This window comes from Protopterus annectens, chromosome 4.part1 (genome assembly GCF_019279795.1).
Source record: "Protopterus annectens isolate FY-2018-M chromosome 4.part1, PAN1.0, whole genome shotgun sequence".
Classification (NCBI taxonomy): Eukaryota; Metazoa; Chordata; order Ceratodontiformes; family Protopteridae; genus Protopterus; species Protopterus annectens.
Genome location: NC_056734.1, coordinates 135,704,132 through 135,725,611, shown reverse-complemented (window position 1 = coordinate 135,725,611; position 21,480 = coordinate 135,704,132). Strand labels below are relative to the sequence as shown.

General features: G+C 42.9%; 1 long non-coding RNA gene across 2 annotated transcripts in view; it reads right to left on the bottom strand.

Annotated features, from left to right (window-relative positions):
• Positions 1 to 21,480, bottom strand: part of LOC122800778 — a 1,511,100-nt gene that overhangs the window by 1,274,144 nt on the left and 215,476 nt on the right. The window lies entirely within an intron of this gene.

The window sequence follows — 21,480 nt, the reverse complement described above, 5'->3', positions numbered from 1 at the left end:
GAGGCATAAGGATAGCCCTGCTTAGTTTGTCCGCTACCATGTTGGACTTTGCCAGGATGTGCACCGTGATCAGAAAGCATTGGGAGGACATCGTCCATTGCCATACTCTTAGGGCCTCTTAACATAAGGGACAGGATCTGGTTTTGCCTTGCTTGTTGATGTACAATAGCACTGACATGTTGTCCATCTGAATCTCAATCGTCTCCATGGGGAGAGAGCTGTGAAGTGCTTGCAATGCCAGCAGCACTGCTCTCAACTCAAAGACATTTATGTGCAAATGATACTCGTGTTGTTGCCAAGTTCCATGAACAGTCTGTCCCAGATAATGTCCCCCCCCCAACCCTATCTGGGAAGCACCATGGTCACTGTGGCTACTGGTTGGGGGAGAATGAACGGTCTTGCCTATAGTCAGCTGGGTGGACTGAAGCCACCATTTTAGTTCCTTCATGCAGGTCTCCATGATGAGACTTTTGTGAGACATGGGTAGATCTTGAATGGACCATTGAGCAAAGAGGAACCACTGCAATAACCTCATGTGGAAACACGCCAAGGGAACTAGAGTTATAACTGCTGCCATTGAGCCCAGGACTTTGAGAACAAATCTTGCTTGGGTCTTTTTCCTCCCAATTAGAGTTGCAACTTGGTGTTGAATGGTTGACACTCTCTCCTGAGGCAATTTTGCTATCATGTCTTTGGGTGTCTAGATCTGCTCCTATAAATGTAATTTATTGACAAGGCAGACTTTTCATAGTTTATAGTGATGCCTAGCTGAGAGCAGAGGTGTATTGTGGTGCCTTTGTCTCGGTTACTCAATGCTCAGTGGTGGCGGTAAGGAGCCAGTCATGTAAGGTATGGAAACACCTGGAATCTTAGACATCTTAGATGAGCTGCAACTACTGCCATGCATTTGGTGAACACCTGGGGGCTGTGGTGAGGCCAAAGTGCAGTGCTCTGAATTGGTAGTGACTGGCTCCCAGCCGGAACTGTAGAAACATCCTGGATCACCTGTCCATCTTGATATGGTAGTATGCATCCTGGAGATCAATGGAGCACATCCAATTGTCCTTTCCCAGAAAGGGAAGTATGGACTGCAGTGTCACCATCTGGAACTTTGTCTTTTTGACAGACTTGTTGAGTCTGCCAAAGTCCCAAATGGGCCTCCAGTCCCCTTTTTTCTTTGGTACTAAAAAGAAGATTGAGTAAGTTCTGGATCTGATTTGGTCTGCGGGGACTTCTTGGATGACTTTCTTAGCAACATTTGAACTTCTAGAGTTGCTTGCTCCCTCAGATTGGGTGGCACATCTGGGATGGATTTTGTTTTTGAGGAAGAGGTGGCACGGAGAAAGGAATACTGTATCTCCTGGATATTATCGACTGTACCCATGTGTCTTCTGGGATATCTTGGCAGGCTTCTGGGTACAGTGATAATCTTCCCCTGACTGCCTCCAGAGGTGGACAGGCAGGCCCCCCTTTCAGGAGCACTGGAAGGGCCTCCCAGAGAATGCATCTCTGTCACCCTGACTCTGAGGAGCACTTCTGCCACGAGTGCGGCGGCTCCCATTATTATTCCCCCCTCTGCCCCGGGGGGAAAATTCACCACATGCATCAGGCGAAGTTCCCTGGGATTTCCAGAACCACATTTTTCCACCCTTTTGGACCTTTGGGGTAAGGTTGAGAAGGCGTGGAAAAACATACTCCCGTGGCAGAGAGAGTCTTGCCATCCTGCTCGCACCTGCTTAGAGAGTCTTTTACCTTAGGTCCAAACAACGACATGCCATCAAAGGGGGCGTTGGTAAAGGAGGACTTGAAAGGCTCCACAGACTGACAAAGGCGCATCCAGGAATGCCTTCATAAGGCGACTCTTGTGCCTGCAGCCCTGCTCTCTCCATCAGTTGCATAGGAGATGAGCTGTATGGAGGAGTTAACTACCAAAGATAATGTCGCAAACTGAGAAGCAGTCTTATCTACAGCTCCTGCAGCTGTAGGATCCTGTAGGGTAGTTCCTATCTCTTTCAGGAGATCCTTCTGAAGACTGGTGAAACGGGCTAGATAATTCAGTAACCAGAGAGTAAAGGCCACTGAGGAAAAGACACTCATATCTGTCCATTGTATGTGACTCTGCTCTGCTAACTCCTTTTTAGTGGCCACTGCCACCACCATAGCATCAACTTGCACACCCTTGGATAAGAAGGATTTGCTGTCTGGGGCAGTTATAAATTTATTAGGCCTCCATGGAACTGGTTCCATCGATTCCGGAGAGCCCCAATGCCTTTCAACTTAACCCTAGCAAAGGGTCAAAGGGGAGACACCCGAGAGGGCGAGAGTCGGGAAATGAATGCATCCAGGTACACAGACTCATTCTCAGAAGGGAAAAGGGACTTCAAGCCACCCCTCTGCTTGAGGGATTTCCAGGATTTTGGAGAATGAGACATCCTCAGAGGGGACCATTCAGAGTCCTCCAAGTCCGTGTCTGATGTCAGAGACTCGGGGGAGTCCACATGCTTCCTCTTACATGTCCTCTTCTGGGAGAACTCCTCAGAGGGATGCTCTGGGGGGGGGGGTTGCCCAATGGGGCATCCTAGGGCACTGGTTCCCTGCACTTAGAATGGAGGGATGGTGAGAGGGAAGAGACTGGCTCCATAGGGTACAGAGTAGCTGAAGCAGGAGGAGGAGCTGTCTGAGAGGACAGCACACTCCTCAGCAACTCGAAGGCACCATGCTCCTGGCCAGAGTGTGTCCCCGGCTCCAAAGAGTCGAGAGACCTCTCTCGCACCAAGGGTGATGGCTCCAAGGCTGATGTGGGAGTTGAACTCACCTGCACCAAAGCTCCAAGAGGGAGAGTGGGGTCAGACAAGGGTACGATGCTGCTCCCCCCCTCGCAGCTGACAAGGGAGTGTCAGCTCCAAGATCCCTCGCTAGAAGGAGGTATCGAGGAGATTGGAGCAGATGTCGGAACAGAGAGACTGGAAGTTTTCAGAACAGATGGTTCCACCAAAATGACTTCCATGCACTCCGGCTCCAAGCTTAGGTGATTTGAAGGAGAAATAGATTATCTGAGAGGAAGAGTAGTCTGCTCCACATCAATATGGACTGGGCTTGATAATATTTTGGTGAGAGACGGTGTCTTGAGAAGCCTCTTCACCACCCTCTCCACATAATCATCCGAAAGACCCTGGATGATTGAGAGGACTGGGTGGACAATCAATCAGTGACTGCCCACCACAGGCTGTAGAAGTGGTGACCGTGGAATGGACCACACCGGTTCCAGGGAAGGAGATCTAGTCCTTTTATGACTCCTAGATGGTTCAGAGAACACTGACGGAACCACATGAGATAAGGTCTTGACAACCCGAGAGGTTTTGGATCAGAGGAACTGGAAAGATTTCTCTGTGTCTCTCAATGGCTCCGAAGTCGGAACCAATGGAGGTGTCCGTTTCAGTGATTTCCATGGTTTACTATCCGAATTCCCTTCTGCTGGAGTGTCAAAAGGCCCTTTTAGTAAACCTTGCAAAATAAGTTTGTGTTTGCGCTCCTGCAGGACTCTGGTGCTGAAAGCATGACAAATAGAACAGAAGTCCTGCAAGTGCACAGTTCCCAAACGCAATTCATATGTCCATCAGTCAGGGACATTTTCTGGGAGCACAAGTCACATTTTTTGAATCCAGAAGGTTTGGATTCTTTGGGCGCTTCTTTGGACATTATCACAACAAAGCCCAATACAGTAACGTACAATATACTGAAGTTATAGATATCAGACAAACAGCTTTCAAATAACCACTAAAACTATATCTAACTTTTTTTTTTTAAAAAACAGGTAGAAAGGTAATGGAATGGGAGAGCTTCTAAGTTAAACAATAACTCCCCTGACCGAGGAGAGCCTCTAACTTAATCAGCTACTCCTCACCAGAAAAGGAGGGAATAAGGGGAAAGCCCTCTAACTGAAACGGGCTAAGAGTAAGGGGGAATCCTCTAAGAAAAAATGGATTGGAAAGGGGGAATAGGCCTGGACAAAAGAACAATGGCCTAAACAACATCAACAACAACCAAAAAACAGAGATGGGGGGGCTAAACAAACACTACTAATCTAATCTAGAGAGACACCCTGAAGAAATATCAAGATTTAAACACAGAAAAATAACAATAAAATTCAAAAACATAGCCTGAGCCAGTATCTAGCAATCTCAAAGTGGCAAACAAGATCTGGGTTACTAGTGCTAGGCATGATGGGATAGGGTCTACCCTTGAGCCAGTGGAAGCTCTCGAGCTTTAGAATATGGCAGAGTTGGAGCAGAGGGTCGGCTGTGAACCCAACCAACAAGAAGGAAAGCAAGATAGGGACAACATAAACAGTTTACTATCCTAGATTCATGTATGTAAGGCAAAGTCTACCTTACAGATGCCTTTCAGATTTCATCTTTTTGCGACAGTCTACACTGAATCTAATAAAGAAACCAATTTTTAATTTGTCAGGTTTTGAATTATACACGTTTCAGTTGACGTGATTTTGACTTTTTTCAGTCTTAGATCTTGGTTGTCTTAAACATTTGTCGGAAGAAATATAAATTGCTGAGTTTTACCGCATTTTATTTTTTTTTCATTGTTTTTATTATAAATTCTTGGTGATAAGTTTACAGTGGTAATTTCCACAGTAATAGCAGCTGTTCTTTTATGCTTTTTCTTCCCATACACAGGAAATATAGTTGTCAGACCACTAGAAGTTATGACTCAAATTTTGGACATCTAAGGGCCAAAATAATCTGGAAATAAGCCCTGTACTAAAGCATTTTTACCCAGCTGTGTGCAAATGACAAAAGACTTAAGTACACTTTCCTATTGGGTATAAGTTATTTTCAATACCACAAATATTTTGAACAAACTGCATGGTTTATTTTCAATAAATGTTTCAACTTAATGGGAAGTGATATGCATTTATTACAGAAATACATTTATACCGTCATGTTCATATTTATGCAAAATGCATTTCATGAAAGTGAGTGCTGCAGTTTATATATTTCACCTTTTTCTGGAATATTTTTAAGGAGTATTTTCATATTTGTATCATTTTATGGATAACATCTTCCTAACCAAAGATCAGTTTGCAGAGCTGATTTACTAACTTGTACATTTACTGTGACACAACTTACTAGACAAAGCACTTAACCCTGAAGGCTACATGCCTGAGGTACCAATTATATTAAACACAATAGGAACAAACAACATCATAAATAATTACTGTATCTGTTAAAACAGTTTAGTAAATAGGAAAAATTAGCAGAATCAATTATTTGCTACTCCACAAAAAACTCAGGCTCCATCCACATACAGCATCTATAAAAGGAGAAATAATTGATTCATTCTTTCATGGTCAGCTCACAACTCTTACTGATCCTCATGACCAGTTCCCAATTCATACTGCTCTCTTCTTGACTCAAAAGTTCAGTTATTGGAAATCTCTCCTTTCCAGCACCCTTGCACATGCATTCCCAGACAGGATCAGTGCAATCCTTCAATAAAAGTAAAATTATGTACTCACCATAGCATTCCATTTGTATTGTCTATTTTCATTCTTCAACTGTTTGGATCAGACCCTCTGATCTGACTTAGATGCTTTTTCTAGCTTGAAGAACACTGAAATGCTCAAGCTCCTCCCTTTACCCATATTGCCCTAGCCACCTTATACAACTCAAATCTAGTTTGCTGCATGAAACAATCTGGAACTCCAAGGAAGAATGGTTCCTCTAACATCCTTTGATCTTCCAGGAGTAAAGAAAGAAACAGGGTTGGTGGGAGGGAAGCTGGGGAAAATATAATGTTTTGGTGAGTACATAACTTCTTTATCTGATGTTATTTTCATTCATTCCTCAACTGTCGGGACAGTCTTCAGCTACCTAAATCTCAGGTGGACTCTAAGAAAGGATATTACTGAGCACAGCTAAGCCAAAAGCTTCTCTTTACCAAGATACCAGATCCAATCTGTAATGAGTAATAAAGACATGAGGCTTAGCCTAAGTCACAGCTGCACAAATATATCATCCAGGAAAGTTCTGGACAAAAAGGCTGAAGTTGTCACAGATCTAGTGGACTGGACTTTAGGTGGTTTGGGTAAAGGCAAACCAACTTTTTGTAGACAAAAGGTAATAGCCAAATGGTTAACTGATTTTGTAAGGTCACAATGGTAACTGGTTTGCCTAATTTTCCATTAGAAAAGGAACAAATTGGTCAGATTTCCCAACATCTTTGGTTCTGTGAAGATAAAAAATATAGCTGTCTAACATCATAAAATGTAACCTATATTCTCCTTTATTTGAAAAATTTGGAAAGAAAATTGGTAGATTGATAGCCAGATTCATACTGGATTCTGACATCACCTTAAGAAGAAAGGAAGGGTTGGGTTCTTAAGATACTGCCTTTGTGGAAAACTAAATAAGGGGGCTTAGAGGAAAGAGCTTGAAGTTCATATATTATTCTGGCAGAAGTAATAGTAACCAGAAAAATGGTCTTCCAGGTCAGAATGATTACATAAGATGTAGTTCACAGTTCAAAAGGGGATTGAATTAAGACCTGTATAACATATATATCCCAAGGAGGAGTAGGATGCTTCAGAGGATGTCTAAATAACTAGGTTTCTCATTAAAAGGCTCTGAAAAGTTTAGAGGAAGGCTGAGTTATTTACTCCTATATGACATTTTGAAATGGCTGCTAATTGTACTCTGACAGTTGAGGAGCTAGCCCCTTCACTGAAAACTGTAGCCAAAAAGTCAGAAACATTAGAAATTGGTGCTGAAAAAGGGTCTAGATTCATTTTGTGTGCCTAAAAACAAATCTTTTCCATTTATTTTTGTAAATTTTTCTAGTGGAAACTTTGTGGGATAATAATGTAATGGATTGGGAGGACGACCTGGATTATCTGGCAATCAATGGAACTGGAAAAGCCATGCAGTCAACATGAGGCCTGAAATGTCTGCATGAGTCAAGCCTGTCAAGTGAAACAGTAGATCAGGAGTTGGATCCAGAATCCATTGTGGTTGTAGAAGAGGAGGCCAAAGGAAAGGAAACCAGATCTGACAAGCCCACTATGGGCAATGAGGACAACTGTGCTCTTGAATAGAGATGCTTACTGGAGAAATTTGGGAACAAGGGGTATTGGGGTAGTAAACACAAAGAAGACCGGTGGGCCAATCATGAAGCAGAGTGTCCCTCAGGGACTCCCTCACTGGGGAGAATCAGGGCAAAGAACATGCTGCACTTGTTGAGGGGAGATGCAAACAGCATCTGCAGCATGACTGGCCCCACAGATGGAAAATCCTCTCTGCCACCTTCATGTTGAGACACCACTGGTGAGGCATTAGAATAGACCTGCTTAATTTGTCTGCAATCATGTTGATTTCCCTGGAATGTGCATTACTATTAGAAAATGACTGGATGAGATCACCCACTGCCATACTCTCATAACTTCTTGATAAAGACTGTATGATCCGATTCCCCCTCGTTTATTGATGTACAAGACTACTAACATACTGTCAGTTTGAACTGAAGTAGCCACAGTTGGAGCTTCTTAGAAGGCCTGCAACGCTAAGACAGCTCTCGTCTCCAGGACAATGACATGCATGTCTGTCTCTTTGGGGGACCTTGGGCCATCCTTCCCAGGAAGTGCCCTTCCCCCACCCAAACAGAGGCATCCATGGTCACTGTGGTCTTGAGTTGAGGGAGAACAAAGGGACAGCCTTATTGTATCCATGTGGAATCCACCAAAGAAGAATTTTTGCAAGCTCAAGCTTTAAATTATTTTGACTTGACTACATAATGTTTGACTGAGAATAAACTACTGGGCTGCAAATGTCCAATGAAGGATTCTCATATGGTACCTTACCAATGGTATAAGAGTGATTGCCACTGACATAGATCCTAGTACTTGGAGTATCAGACAAGATGAAAATGAATAGTTTGAATGATCGTTTTGACTTGGGACTGGATTGTTTGAACTTGGGACAGAAGAAGACAGGCTATTTGACTGTATTGAAAAAAGCAGCAATGAATTACATATTCTGAGTTGGTTCAAGTTGAGACTTGTAATTGATAAAAGCACATAAGCACCTTAAAGCCAAGGAATCCCAAGTAAAACATAAAATAAAAACACAACTTCAGGTATTCGCCTCAACATTTTAATTTGTGTTTTATCCGGCCATTAAAACGTTGTGGTGAATACCTGAAGTTGTGTTTTTTCTTGTTGTAATTGACAAAGATTCTCAAATGACAGCACAACTGGATTAAGTAGTCCTGAGCTTGGATTAGTTGATGCCTGTCTGGAGTGGTTAGAAGCGAGTTGTCTAAATACAGGTACACCCAAAATCCCTGCAGTCTCAAGTGAGCTGCAACAACTGCCATACACTTGGTAAACACCCTGGGGGTTGTGGTGATACCAAAGGGCAGCACTCTAAATTGGTAATGACTGGCTGCCAGCCAGAAGCATAAACACCTCCTAGATCGTCTCCATTTTTATGTGATAGAGCTTCAGGATATGTACCATTGAGCACATCCAGTCATCCTTGTCCAGAAATGGCAGAATGGACTTAACAGTGAACATCCAGAACTTTGTATGATAAACCAATCATTTTTGGATTTTGGCAAACTAAATCCGTCTCTATTCCCCTGTCTTACTTGGCACTAAAGAATCTTGAATAAGTTCTGGATGCGCTCTGGTCTGGGGGGGGGGCACTTAAATGACTAGCAGCTTGTTTATTTCTAGCGCTGCTGCTTCTCTCTGACTGGGAAGAACATCGAGAATCTTCTTTGAAACCAATGGGATGGGTGAGAATGGTATTATATAAAACTCTGGATATTATCCCCTGCACCTATAAATCTTTTGTGATTTCTAAACAAACTCTCTGGTGCCGGGATGGATGACCCCCAACTGCTTCCAGAGATGGACATTTGGGCGTCCTTTCAGGAGCACTGATAGGATCTGTCAGAGATGGTATCTCTGGATCCCTGGTTATGTGGACCACTGCTGCCACAGGGACAGCATCTTCCATTTAGATTTCCCCCCTATGCCCCTGAAGGAACTCTCCATGGGACCAGAGGATTTCTGGATCACATTTTTCTTTCGTTTTGTTTCTAGAAAAGGACCATGGGGGCAAAACACATGCCCACACCAGGCAAGGTTTTTCTTTCTTGTTCACGCCTACAGAGCACATCTTTAAATTTTGGGCCAAATAATGAAATTCTGTCAAAGGCAGCATTGATGAAAAAAGAACTGAAGGGTTCTGCAAAGTCATAAAAGGACATCCAGACAGGTCTCCTGATAGTAATGATTGAACCCACCACCCGTGAGGTACCTTTGGCTGCATAAGGGAGGAGCCTCATGGACGAATTTGAAATAGATTGTAGGGTAGCCAACTGCAAGGCAACAGTACTCTGGGACCATATCCTCAGATGTACAGAAAGCAATTTTGAAAATTCCTTAATCAAATCCCTCAGGAGTCTGAAAATGTGCCAAATAATGCAACGACCTAAGGGTGAAGGCCACTGAAGCATAGACATGCTTTCCAAATCTGTCCAGTGACCTAGAGTCCCTGTTAGGTGGCTGGACAGAAGAACTTCGTTTTGTCAGTTCCTTTTTTAGAGGCTACCCCTACAAACAAGACATCAATGGATAATCCTTTACTCCAGTGTGGTCTCTTCACTGATGCCAGGATCCTATCTGGTCTCTTAGGGATCGGCTTGGTCATGTCAGGCTCTTTCCATGGCCATCAAGGAACTACATCAATAAGTTCATCGATGGACAGTCACCCAGGAGGTAGATGGGCCAACTGCCAAAGACCTTCACATCTCCAAATGAGACATTGGGTGGTGATCTGGGGGACTCTTCCCCTTCATCAAAATCAATATCCTTCGTAACAGAATCTTGTGGAAAATCCAAGTGCTTCCTTTTGCACTTCCTCGGAGGAACTTCCTCGGTGGGATGTTCCAGGGAGGTATCAGAAGATACAACTAAACCCTGCTGAGTAGTCTTGAGACTAGTTTGGGCTGGCTGTCCCAGTGGAACAGATGACTGAGGCTTGGGACACAAACAAATAAGATTGGGAAGTTACAACTGCAGAGGGTAGAGAAAAGTCTGAACTCTGGGAACAGAGAAGGCCCTTTCCACTACCTTGAACACAGAATGCCCATGAGAAAGACAAAGAAACACACAGATCTAAAAAGCAGGTTTAAAAGACAAGTGGTCCCCCCCCCCCCCCCCACAGGCAAACTACTCTAGGCGGGAGTCGGAGCAAAGCTATCTAGTGTCGAAGCTCCGAGGGGTAGTGATAGCTCCGACAACTTTGGAGTCGAATCCACCAACCTAAAAGTAGCACCCATTCTAAGTCTCCCAAGAGAGCTTGGTGCTGGACCACTCTGACACAATGGAGTGGAAGACACTAACATCTGCAGATTGGATGCAGAGCCCAGGACTTTTGGATCCGATGGTTCTGAACATATAGGATGGATCAGAGAAGAAGCTAACAAAAGTGGTGTAGTACTGACAAAAGTAAGAGCTTCCATCTGTATCTGTGTCCACAGAAGATTCCTCATCACCTGTTCACATCTGCTTCAGACAGGCTTCTGGAATACCAAGTGGAGGAAGCTGTAGAGGAAGGCTTGCAGTGAGTTTGTTGAGAATCCAAAAAGGGTGATGGCAGCAGAGAGGTGATTGGCACTGGCAGGTGCGGAGGTAAGTGGAGCCTAGGTGGCTTCTTGGATATAGATTTTGAATTTAAAGCAGTCAGACCCAATGTTTTTCCTTGCTTGGGAGGAGGCTCTGAGGGTGGAACAGAGGTAGAAACTGTAGTCGGATCATAAGATCTCTCACACAAGTCTTTGGTCCGGACCTCCTTTAACAGACTTTTCAGAGCTTTGAACTACAGACACGGTTGAAGCAGGTTTAGAAGGTAAAAAAAACTCTCAAAAAACAGTTTGTTCTTTTGGTCAGTAAGCGCACAGGAATTAATCCCTTGCAAATATCACAGCTGGCATCTAAAATGTGGAGGTCCCAAACAACAGACACATTTGAAGTGTGCATTTGAGTTTGGGAACTTGTGACCACAGGCTACACATTTGTTTTTAAAACATGCCAGTTTCCCAGACGTTGGATAGATTATTAATGTGTATACATCTAGACACACTTTTTTTTTTTTTAAAGAAAGGTGATTTGAAAGGAGAATGAAAAACAATGGTAATTGGAGAGTACTTAGGTGCAGGGGAAAAGGGACAGAACAACAATGGTACAAAAAAACTACTCTAAAAAAAGTAATGGAATTTAGAGTACAAAATAAGGGAGAAGCTTTAAAGATAAGGTTAAAGGAAGGACTAAAGCTAAGATAATTAACAATCAACTCACAAATATAAATCACTCAAGAGTTTCACGATCCTACATCTGAATGTTATGGCAGCAACTGAGATATTAGGTATGTAAGGTGGCTAGGGTATTATTTATAAACGGAGGAGCTTGAGAGTTTCGGTGTTCTACGAGCTAGAAAAAGCAGCCAAGTCAGATCAGAGGGTTGGATCAGAAACAAACAGTTGAGGAATTGATGAAAATGACAAACTACATCTTTCTGTGCTCCTTTTGAAAATGGGAACGACTTCTCTAGCTTACGAAACCAGAGCCACTCTTCCAGGATTCCATGCAGCACTGAAAAGTGTGCTAACCATGACACCCTAGCAGCGCTCAGCATCTTTAACATTTCCAAAAAAATCAACTTGTACAGTCTTGCCACAGTGGACGTTTTGGTAACTGCAGGGACATCTGCTGAAATTAATCTAATTCCACCATCATCTGGCACTGCCACCTCAGACAAGGGCATGCCCATTACATTGAAAATTCCTCAAAAGTGTTGTTCCAAACTCTCAATGTCTCCAGTTAAAGTTATTGATTCATCATCCTTCTGGTTTATAAATCCATTAATGAGTTTCAACAAAGAGTCCATAACTAGGTCAGCAGCATACATTACTATGTGGAGAGCAGACAGGTATGTCTAGTAATTAATAAACAGGGAAAACAAGTGGGGCCCAGAACTCACCACACCCTGCATTAAAAGGTGAAGTTGGCACAGACCTGGAAGATTCTATTTTCAGGTAGCTTTTAAACCAGTGTAAAGTGCCGCTTCCAGAATAAGTTCTCCTAGCTTGTCGAGTGAGTGATTGATAGTTTCAACAGCCCTTATCATATCTACATGAAAACTTAGCATGTAATATGACCATCATTCTTGTTAATGGAGAAGTTATCAGTCATGGTGCTAAATGAGCCATAGAAGTCATGGTACTGAAGGAGCTATAGAAGCCATGGTGCTGATCAAAATGAAGGCTATAGCTATTATTAATGAGGTTAAAAGGCTCATCTGTATGCCAACTTTTCAAACATTCATATGCAACACCTACATTATCAGATATACCATCTTACCTCAATCATTCAGTACATCTTTTGTCTAGGCCACAAAAATAATACATGCTTACATTCAGAATTTTTTCATGAAAGTAAGCTCAAGAAAGGTAAAATATTTCTGTTGCCTTCTTAGAAGTTTCAAATGCTTTTGATACAGCAAACTACAAACATTTTACTATGTCATCTTGCTTGCAAACAGCTTATCTGAACATTCCATATTCTGGTTCACCTACCATCTCAATGCAAGGCTACAAGCAGTTAAATGGTCCAGTTTTACCTCCTTATTATAAGTCCGTTTAAAAATACCACAAATGCCATACATTTATCTACTCCTCTGCTAAAAAGCAGAACCTCTTACTACAAAGGCCTGCTGACCACCTCCACTATGCAAGTGAAACAAATATTTTTCTCAGCAAACACTAGAGATTTTTGCTCCAAGCACCAGACTAGTTTCAGTAACATACTGACGTGTAAGAAAAACTCTGATCTTTGCTTTGCTCTTCCAAAACCAAAACCACTTTTTGCTTCCACAAACTCATACTTTAACTTTCAGCAATTTCAGGAACAAATAACCGATGATGCTCACTTACGAGGAAAGATTCCTATGAACAGCTTCAGGTTAAACTTCAGTAAATCTCAATGTACAAAAAACTAAAACACTGGTTGTGGAAATTAGTGAGAGAAAACACTTCTGCACGATTCCTATGAAAGTAAACGCAACCCTCCCCATTTATGCATACCCTTCTACCGTTACTCACCACATGGTGTTTCAAAACTTGCTCCAAATCTACACTCAGAAAACACCATCTCACTTTTTTAAACTATATCTTTCCAATTTTTACCATGCATGACTCTACTCAAATACAGTTCATACCCTGCAATTAACACCTAATTGCTCCCTTTAGGTTTGTACAGCTGCACAGAAGCCTAGCTTAAGCAAAATACTGTTAACTTATTTTTTGCACTGGAACTCCAAGGGCCACACACACAAAAAAAAACAGTGAAGAATGAAAAAAACATTCATTATTGCTGAATGAGCATGTGTTCTACGTACGTTCTAAAGTTTCACAGACTGCATTATAAAGTTTCACAGATACATGACACTAGTGAGTCTGGCAAGCAGGGCAGTGTGCAGTTTGCAGGATTATTTACATATTTGGTTTCATAGGACAACAGCATAGTTTAATTTGCTGAACAGTAAGTACATTTGCCGTCATCTCTGTCAAGCTGGAGTCAACTGTAGAAATATTATGCGGCTGTAGAATTATGAGACTGCATGGCCAAGAGTTTAAATATCCACATACTTTTTCTGTGATTCAACAAGATCACATTTCAGAGGAGTTAAACATTTCTGTTAAGTTCCTACATGGAGAAGAGGTGGGTCTGGAAGAACAATGTCTGCTAGGAATTCAAAAAGTAGTCATTACAAATTGCAACACCACTGTTTTGTTTCAAGTTTCCATTATCTGCGTGTGAAACTAGAAAGGGGCTGCCATAATCAGATCAAATGCTGGCTCAGAACTCACCTAGTCAAACACTTGGTTCCAACCTTAGTCTGGTCATGACAGTCCATAATATACTGAAGTAAAAATGTTAAGTCTGCCAACAAACAATTTAAAGGTGTCTGGACTCTCTTGTGATGCAAAACATCTGACTTGCTAGAAAAAGGACAGCTCCAATACAAAATGAACTCTGAGATCACCATGCTGCAGCTTGAAAAAGCCTTCAAACTACTGCTTTCCCTTTTAAAACACTGTATGAAAATGAGGGAAACTTCGTTTGGAAATTGTACTTGTAGGTTACAACAGAAAGTAAAGTAAACTTTGTGTTATCTAAGTTTACACTCTCATTTTTTTCTCCAGCCTACCAGCCTTGTTCCTGCTGTGTGGCTCGAGCTGTCCACCCCTTATGAAAAGGGAATTTCAAAAGAAATCTCCGTCTACTGGAAGTGATCACAGCAATCTTCCTTACTGTCTCCAGTGAGAAGCAGTGGGGAAGTAATCAGAGCTCCTGTTAGTCATTCATAAACTGCCTCATGTTCAGAATGACATTTCCTCTGCCCCCGCAGGCATTATTAGCATTGATTAAGGGGTTTCCCTTTGCTGCTTAAGCCTTGGAATGTCAGAAGTGGTCCATTCTGGAAACATATCCTGACTCCACCTGCATTTGGAAGAATTCTCAATAACGATGGTGAACATTACTACCACAGCCATGAAAATTTTGCCTTGCATCTACATATTTTTTCTTAGGTGCCTGACTACTTGCTCACTGAATATGAAGGAACCTGCAAATAAGACCATGAAGGCTCCCTTTGTACCCCTAGCAAAATCAGTGAGGCAGAGCAAAACAAGCAAGTATATCATGCTTTGGGAAAAACCCGGTTCCCATAAATTCACACACTGATGGTAGTCCATTGAACACAAAAGGAGTTGTAAGAGACCTGGGAACAAAGGTGGACAGCAACCTCTCTTCAGACCACCACATTGCTACTGTGGTCAGAAAGTCCTTCTATGTGGCACATCTCAATCCTAAGGGTTTTGCATCCAGGAAGAAAGAGGTCATTGTCTCACTCTACTCTTCCCTCATTAGGCCAATGAGAGTACAATGCCCCATTTGGCATGCACCTCACTAGACACTTGCAACTGGAGAGGCTGCAAAAGTACCTCACAAAGAGGATCCTAGGCCTTAAACACTTGTCCTATATGGACAGACTAAACAATCTCCAACTATTCCCTGTCTACTTAGAGACAATCTCTGCTTGACTTACAAAGCCATATCTGACCCAGCTCTGATAGAAATGCTACATCTAAAGAAATTCCAATCCCTCTGCACCATACGCTCCAGACACCTCAACCTCATTACCACAATCAACAGAACATGCTGGAGGGACAGGTTCACAACACATAGACTGCCCATGCTATGGAATAAACTTCCCATACATGTCAAGCAGAGCACCTCACTGCCACTCTTCGAGAGATCTTGATGAGTGGATGGGAAATAGAAAATTCACCCTGGGGATCACTCCAGTGGCTCTGCTCAACAGAGGCACTGGGAACCAAGGTCAGGTGGCACGATGCCAGGGTAATACTATGGGCTAGGCTTGTAAAGGCTCCAGGGCCATTAGCCTAGTACACACCTATGAATCTATGCTGCTAATGTAATCTTGGCCGAATCCTCAGCCATGATAAAAAAAAAAAAAAAAAAAAAAAACATGGATCATGCGGTTTACAGAGGAGGAGGACATGGTTGTTAGGGCTGTGACTGTCCCTACTCCTGGCCAGTAATCAAGCAAGGAGCCTCAATCCTCACCACAGACACCAATGAGGGACGGCCACTAGGAGCAAATATGGAGACACACAGTATTTTCAGATGCAGGCCTCTGCATCAAGCACAATTTCCCTTAAGAGCACATAGGGAGCACATTCCAGACCTGGGGCTGGACTCTCTCCAGGCCCCAAACAAGACTCCACACTGACTACTTTGGAGCTCTGTGTCCCTGTTCCAAGTTGCTGACACACACACTTGGATATTTGATTCACAGAGACACACAGAGAGACACAGAGAGACACAGACACACAATATAAAATGTGTACAGACCCCTGTTAAAATGCCAGGCTTTTGTGATATAAAAAAATGAGACCACAATAAATAATTTAAAAACTTTTCCCACCTTTAATGTAACCTAAAACCTGTACAATTCAATCGAAAAACAAACAAATCTGTAAGGGGAAAAATATAAAAAATAAAAAATGTACAATAAGCTGGTTGCATAAGTGTGCACACCCTTAAACTAATACTTTGTTGAAGCACCTTTTGATTTAATTACATCATTCAGTCTTCTTGGGTACACACCTGCCATCAATTAAAGATACTCTAATTAACCCCAATTAAATTTCAGCTGTCCTAGTAGAATTTTCCTGACATTTACTCAATTGCCTGCTACAGCAAAAGCCATGGTTCACAGAGAGCTTTACAAAGCATCAAAAGGACCTCATTGTTGAAAGGTATCAGTCACAGGAAGGGTACAAAAAAATGTCCACAGGATTGGAAATACCATGGAACACAGTGAAGACAGTAATCAAAAAGTGGAGAAAATATGAATATGGGACAACAGTGACATTGCAAAGAACTGGATGTCCCTCCAAAACTGATGAAAAGACGAGACAAAAACTGGTCATGGAAGCTGCCATGAGAACTACAGCAACACTGAAGGAGCTGCAGGAATTTCTGACAAGTACTGGTTGTGTGCTACATGCGACAACAATCTCTCATTCTCCATATGCCTGGAATATGGGGTAGGTAGGGTTGCAAGACGGAAGCCTTTTCTTACACAGAGAAACATCCATGCCTGGATAAAATTTGCAAAATAATACATAAAGTCTCCCAAAAACATGTGGAAAAATGTGTTATGGTCTGATGAGACCAAGGTTGAACTTTTTGGCCACAATTACAAAAGGTATGTTTGACACAAAACTTCGCAACACCAAAAGGACACCATCCCCACAGTGAAGCATGTGGTGACAGTATCATGCTTTGGGGTTGCTTTTCTTCAGCTGGAACTTGGGCTTTAGTCAAGGTGGAGGGAATTATGAACAGTTTCAAATACCAGTCACTTTTGGATAAAAACTTTCAGGCATCTGCTAGAAAGCTGAAGATGAAGAGTAATTTCACCTTTCAACACAATGACCCCAAGCATACATCCAAATCAACAAAAGAATGGCTTCACCAGAAGAAAATTAAAGTTTTGGAATGGCCCAGCCAGAGCCCTGACCTAAATCAAATAGAATAATCTGTGGGGTGACCCGACGAGGGCTGTGCATAAGACATGCCCTCACAATCTGACAGATTTGGAGTGCTTTTGCAAGGAAAAGTGGGCAAATATTGCCAAGTCAAGATGTGCCATGCTGATAGACTCCTACCCAAGAGGACAGAATGCTGAAATTAAATCAAAAGGTGCTTCAACAAAGTATTAGTTCAAGGGTGGGCACACTTATGCAACCAGCTTATTGTACTCCCCCCCCCCCCCCCCCCAAAAAAAAAAAAAAATTTTTTTTTCAAATGAATTGTGCAGGATATAGGTCACATTAAAGGTGGGAAAAGTTTTGAAATGATTTATTGTGGTCTCATTTTTTACATCACAAAAACCTGACATTTTAACAGGGGTGTCTACACTTATATCCACTGTACCTGGGAACAGCTGGCAGAGATTTGCTAGCCGTGTCCTCTCCACCCAGACTACAAGGTAATTAAGCTGCCACCCCACCCAGACTACAAGGTAATTAAGCTGCCACTAATCAGCTACTCTAAGGCTCTTACAAGGGTACCCAATTATACTGAGTAAAATTAATACTAATACAAATGGCAAAGTTTGACCATTGCAGCAAGGCTTTGAGGAGCAGCCACAGTGTCACTAAAACCAGCACAAGTACCCTTAAAATGTTAAAAGTATTCTCTTAAAGACCAGCCACAATGAAAAGTATAGAAAGTTAATAATTAATAAAAAAAAAAAAAAAAGAGAATATTGAAAATTTAGTTACAATAAACAGAGTTTCAATCACTGGGGATATAAAAAAACACAGCTAGACAGATTCACATAGATACAGAAAAAGTACAGTTTTGTACACTTACCATAAATGTAGATGTTCGCATGTATTCACTGTTGCAGTCATCACACTTGGGGTTATCTGCCTGCAGGTAACCCTCAGGTCAGCCCGAATACCAGTGTCTCAGGATTTCTACGTCAGATACTGCTGCTTCTTCCATGACGTCAGAGTCTCGGGATTTCTGCGTCAGATGCTGTCACTTCTTCCATGACATCAGATCGTCAGGGGTATAAAACAGGAAGCCGACACCATTACATCAGTTTTTCTTTTCCCAGATGTCAGGAGCCCCACAAATAGGGAACTAGTATACGGTGTGTACACCACCAGTAAAAAGTAAATACCCCCGTCATAAAAAATGGCCATACAGAGATAGGTAGAAAGGATAGAGAAAAACAGGGGGCTGGAGGGAGGGACACCAGGACTGCAACAGTGAATACACTCGAACATCTACATTTATGGTAAGTGTACACAACTACACTATGTTCTTTGTGTTTCACTGTTGCAGTCATCACACTTGGGTTGATTCCCAAAGCTGAGGAAGGGTGGAGGCATTCAAAAGGAGTTTAGGGTTGGATAGCAGGCCTTGTAAGAATACTGAAGTGAATCCAGCTCTGGATTTAGAAAAAAAGAGGTAAGTGGTAATGCTTGGTAAAGGTGTGTACAGAACTTCAGGTTGCAGCTTCCAGAATATCCCTGGTAGGGACTCCCCTGAGAAATGCTGTAGAGGTGGAAGTAGCCTTAGTGGAATGTGTTCTGATCTCCTGTGGGGTAGGTTTTCTATGGTGCTTGTAGCAGAAACGGATGCAGTGTGCTATCCATTTGGAAATGATTTGTTTTGAAATGGTCTTGCCCTCTGCCCCTATAGCAAAGCTGACTAGCAGTTGGTCAGATTTTCTGAAAGTTTTAGTCCTGTCAAGGTAGAACCCGAGCTGTCTGTGCACATCCAAGGAGTGCAGGATCCTTTCCCCTTTATTTTGAGGATTAGGGAAGAAGGTTGGCAAATGGATGGCTTGGTTTAGAGCCACACTGGAGACCACATTAGGCATAAAGGACGGGTTAGTCCTGAGGGAAACCCTGTCCACATGGAAACTAATGAAGGGTTCCCACAGCCATTAGTGCCTGTAACTCAGACACTCTTCTAGGTGAGGTTATGGCTAAAAGCAAGGCTGTTTTCCAAGAAAGGAATTTTAACTCTGCTGAAATCACAGGTTCAAAAGGGGGAGCAGGAGCTTTTCCAGTACAAATTTAAGGTCCCAGGCAGGGATGGGTGTTCTCCTAGGGGGCCTTAAGTTGTTAGCCCCTCTCAGAAACTGTTTGATGAGAGGGTGAGAGAATAGAGGTGGCTCAGAATTATAATGAGCTGAGATGGCAGAGGCATGAATCTTAACGGAGGAGAAGGATAGGCCACTGTGGAGTAGCTCTGCTAGGTAATCAAGGATTTGAGGTAAGGAGGGCACAGTTGTGTCCATTCCTTGAGACAGACTCCAAGAGCAATATCTTTTCCATTTATCAGCATAGGATTTTCTAGTACTAGGCCTTCTGGCCTCAAGAATGATGTCCAGCACCTGCTTGCTGAGGGTTGCTGGTGGAGTATTCAGGGGATAAGCCAGGCTGCAAGGTTTAGGGTTTGCAGCTGTGGATGCAAAATCTGTCTCTCCTGCTGAGACAGCAGGGAAGGTGTCTGATGAATGTGCCAGGGTGGCACTGTCAGACTGCATAATAATGGTGTGGCCAATCTGGGGCACTAAGAATTGCCCTTGGGCTGTCCTGTCTGATCTCAAGTAGTACCTTTGAGAGGAGGGGCAGAGGGGGAAAGGCATAAATTGAGAGGTTTTCCCCATTTGAGGATAAGGCATCCACCTTCTAGGCCCTGCTGTGAGGGTTCCTGGTGCAGAATTTGCTCAACTGGTGGTTCTCTGGGGAGGCAAAGAGGTCCACCTCTGTATTAGAAGGTTGAAGGCATTGGGCTCAAATTTCCACTTGTGTGGGTCCAGGAGATTTCTGCTCAAGTCGTCTGCCAGTGAATTCTATTTGCCTAGCAGGAACTTTGCTTGCAGATGCACTTGTTTCTCAAGGCTGTGTTCCACAGGGCCATGGCTAACCTGTAGAGTGGGTAAGAATGGGTTCCCCCCTGCTTGTTTATGTATCACAACTGTGGTGTTGTCTGTTTTTATCAGCAGCTGTCCTTGAAGGATTTTGTAATTGAAGGCTGTCAGAGCATACTGTACAGCTAACATCTCTTTTTGATTGATGTGCAGGAGAATTTGTCCTGTGCTCCACTTTCCCTGAATACATTTGCCTGCCACGTGAGCCCACCCCCATGCATAGTCTGATGCATCCATAGTCAGGATTTGGATGGCAAGGGGTTGAGTGAAAGGCAGTCCCTTGTGGTTGCATGCTTCTGCCCACCAGAGGAACTCTGCCCTTAGACAAGGAATGATCGGAATGACTGTTTTCAAGTCCTGAGAATGTTGGCACCAAAGACTTTTTAAGTACCATTGAAGTTTCCTCATATGCAGTCTTGCATATGGAATTAGCAGAATGCATGAGGCCATGAACACTAGGGCTTGCAGTACTTTCCTTGCAGATAGCTGGATTTTGGTGGCCATGTGTTTGAAAGTAGTTGTTCAAATAGATCTGTTTTCCTGGAGTGAGAAAGGCCATCTGGGAAGTTGTGTTCAAGCTTGCTCCCAGGAATATAATTTTTTGACTGGGCACCAGTTGTGATTTCTTTTCATTGAAGGTGTACCCCAATGAAGATAGGAGCCTTTTTACAAATGCCAGGTGCTGAAGTAGTAATTCCTGACTGTCCGCCTGAATCAGGCAATCGTCCAAGTATGGGAAAATTTAGATATTTGTCCGCCTGCAGTATGCAATGGCTGGAGCCAGACACTTCCTGAATACTCTGGGCACAGTAGATAAGCCAAAGGGAAGTGCAGAGAACAGATAGTTCATACAGCCTGCCCTGAAATGGAGATATTTCCTGCAAGACTCCCTTTATGGGGATGTGCAGATAGGCTTCTTTTAAGTCTAGGGTGACTAGCCAGGCATCCTTGGCTAGCATAGGAAGATGCTGTTGCAGGGTTAGCATTTTGAATTTTGGGACCACCAGAAAGGTGTTGAGAATTGATAGATCCAGGATTGGGCACCAAGAGCCCTCTTTTCTGGGCATCAGGAACAGTCTGGAGTAGAAACCCTGTCCCCTTTGTTCTACTGGAACAGGAATGGCCCTGATATTGAGCAAGGAATGCAACTGCTTTTGAGCCTCTGCCCACTGCTTTGCAGGAAGGTTTGGAAACCCACTTGGGGTTGGCAGGGAATGGAAGTTGAATCTGCACCTCTGGGATACAATGTTTAGAACCCATCGGTCCTGAGTAATGGACATCCAGTTTTTGTTATGAAGGGCAAGTTTTCCTCCTAGGGTGCAAGTAGATGTGCAGGGCTGGGAAGGATAAT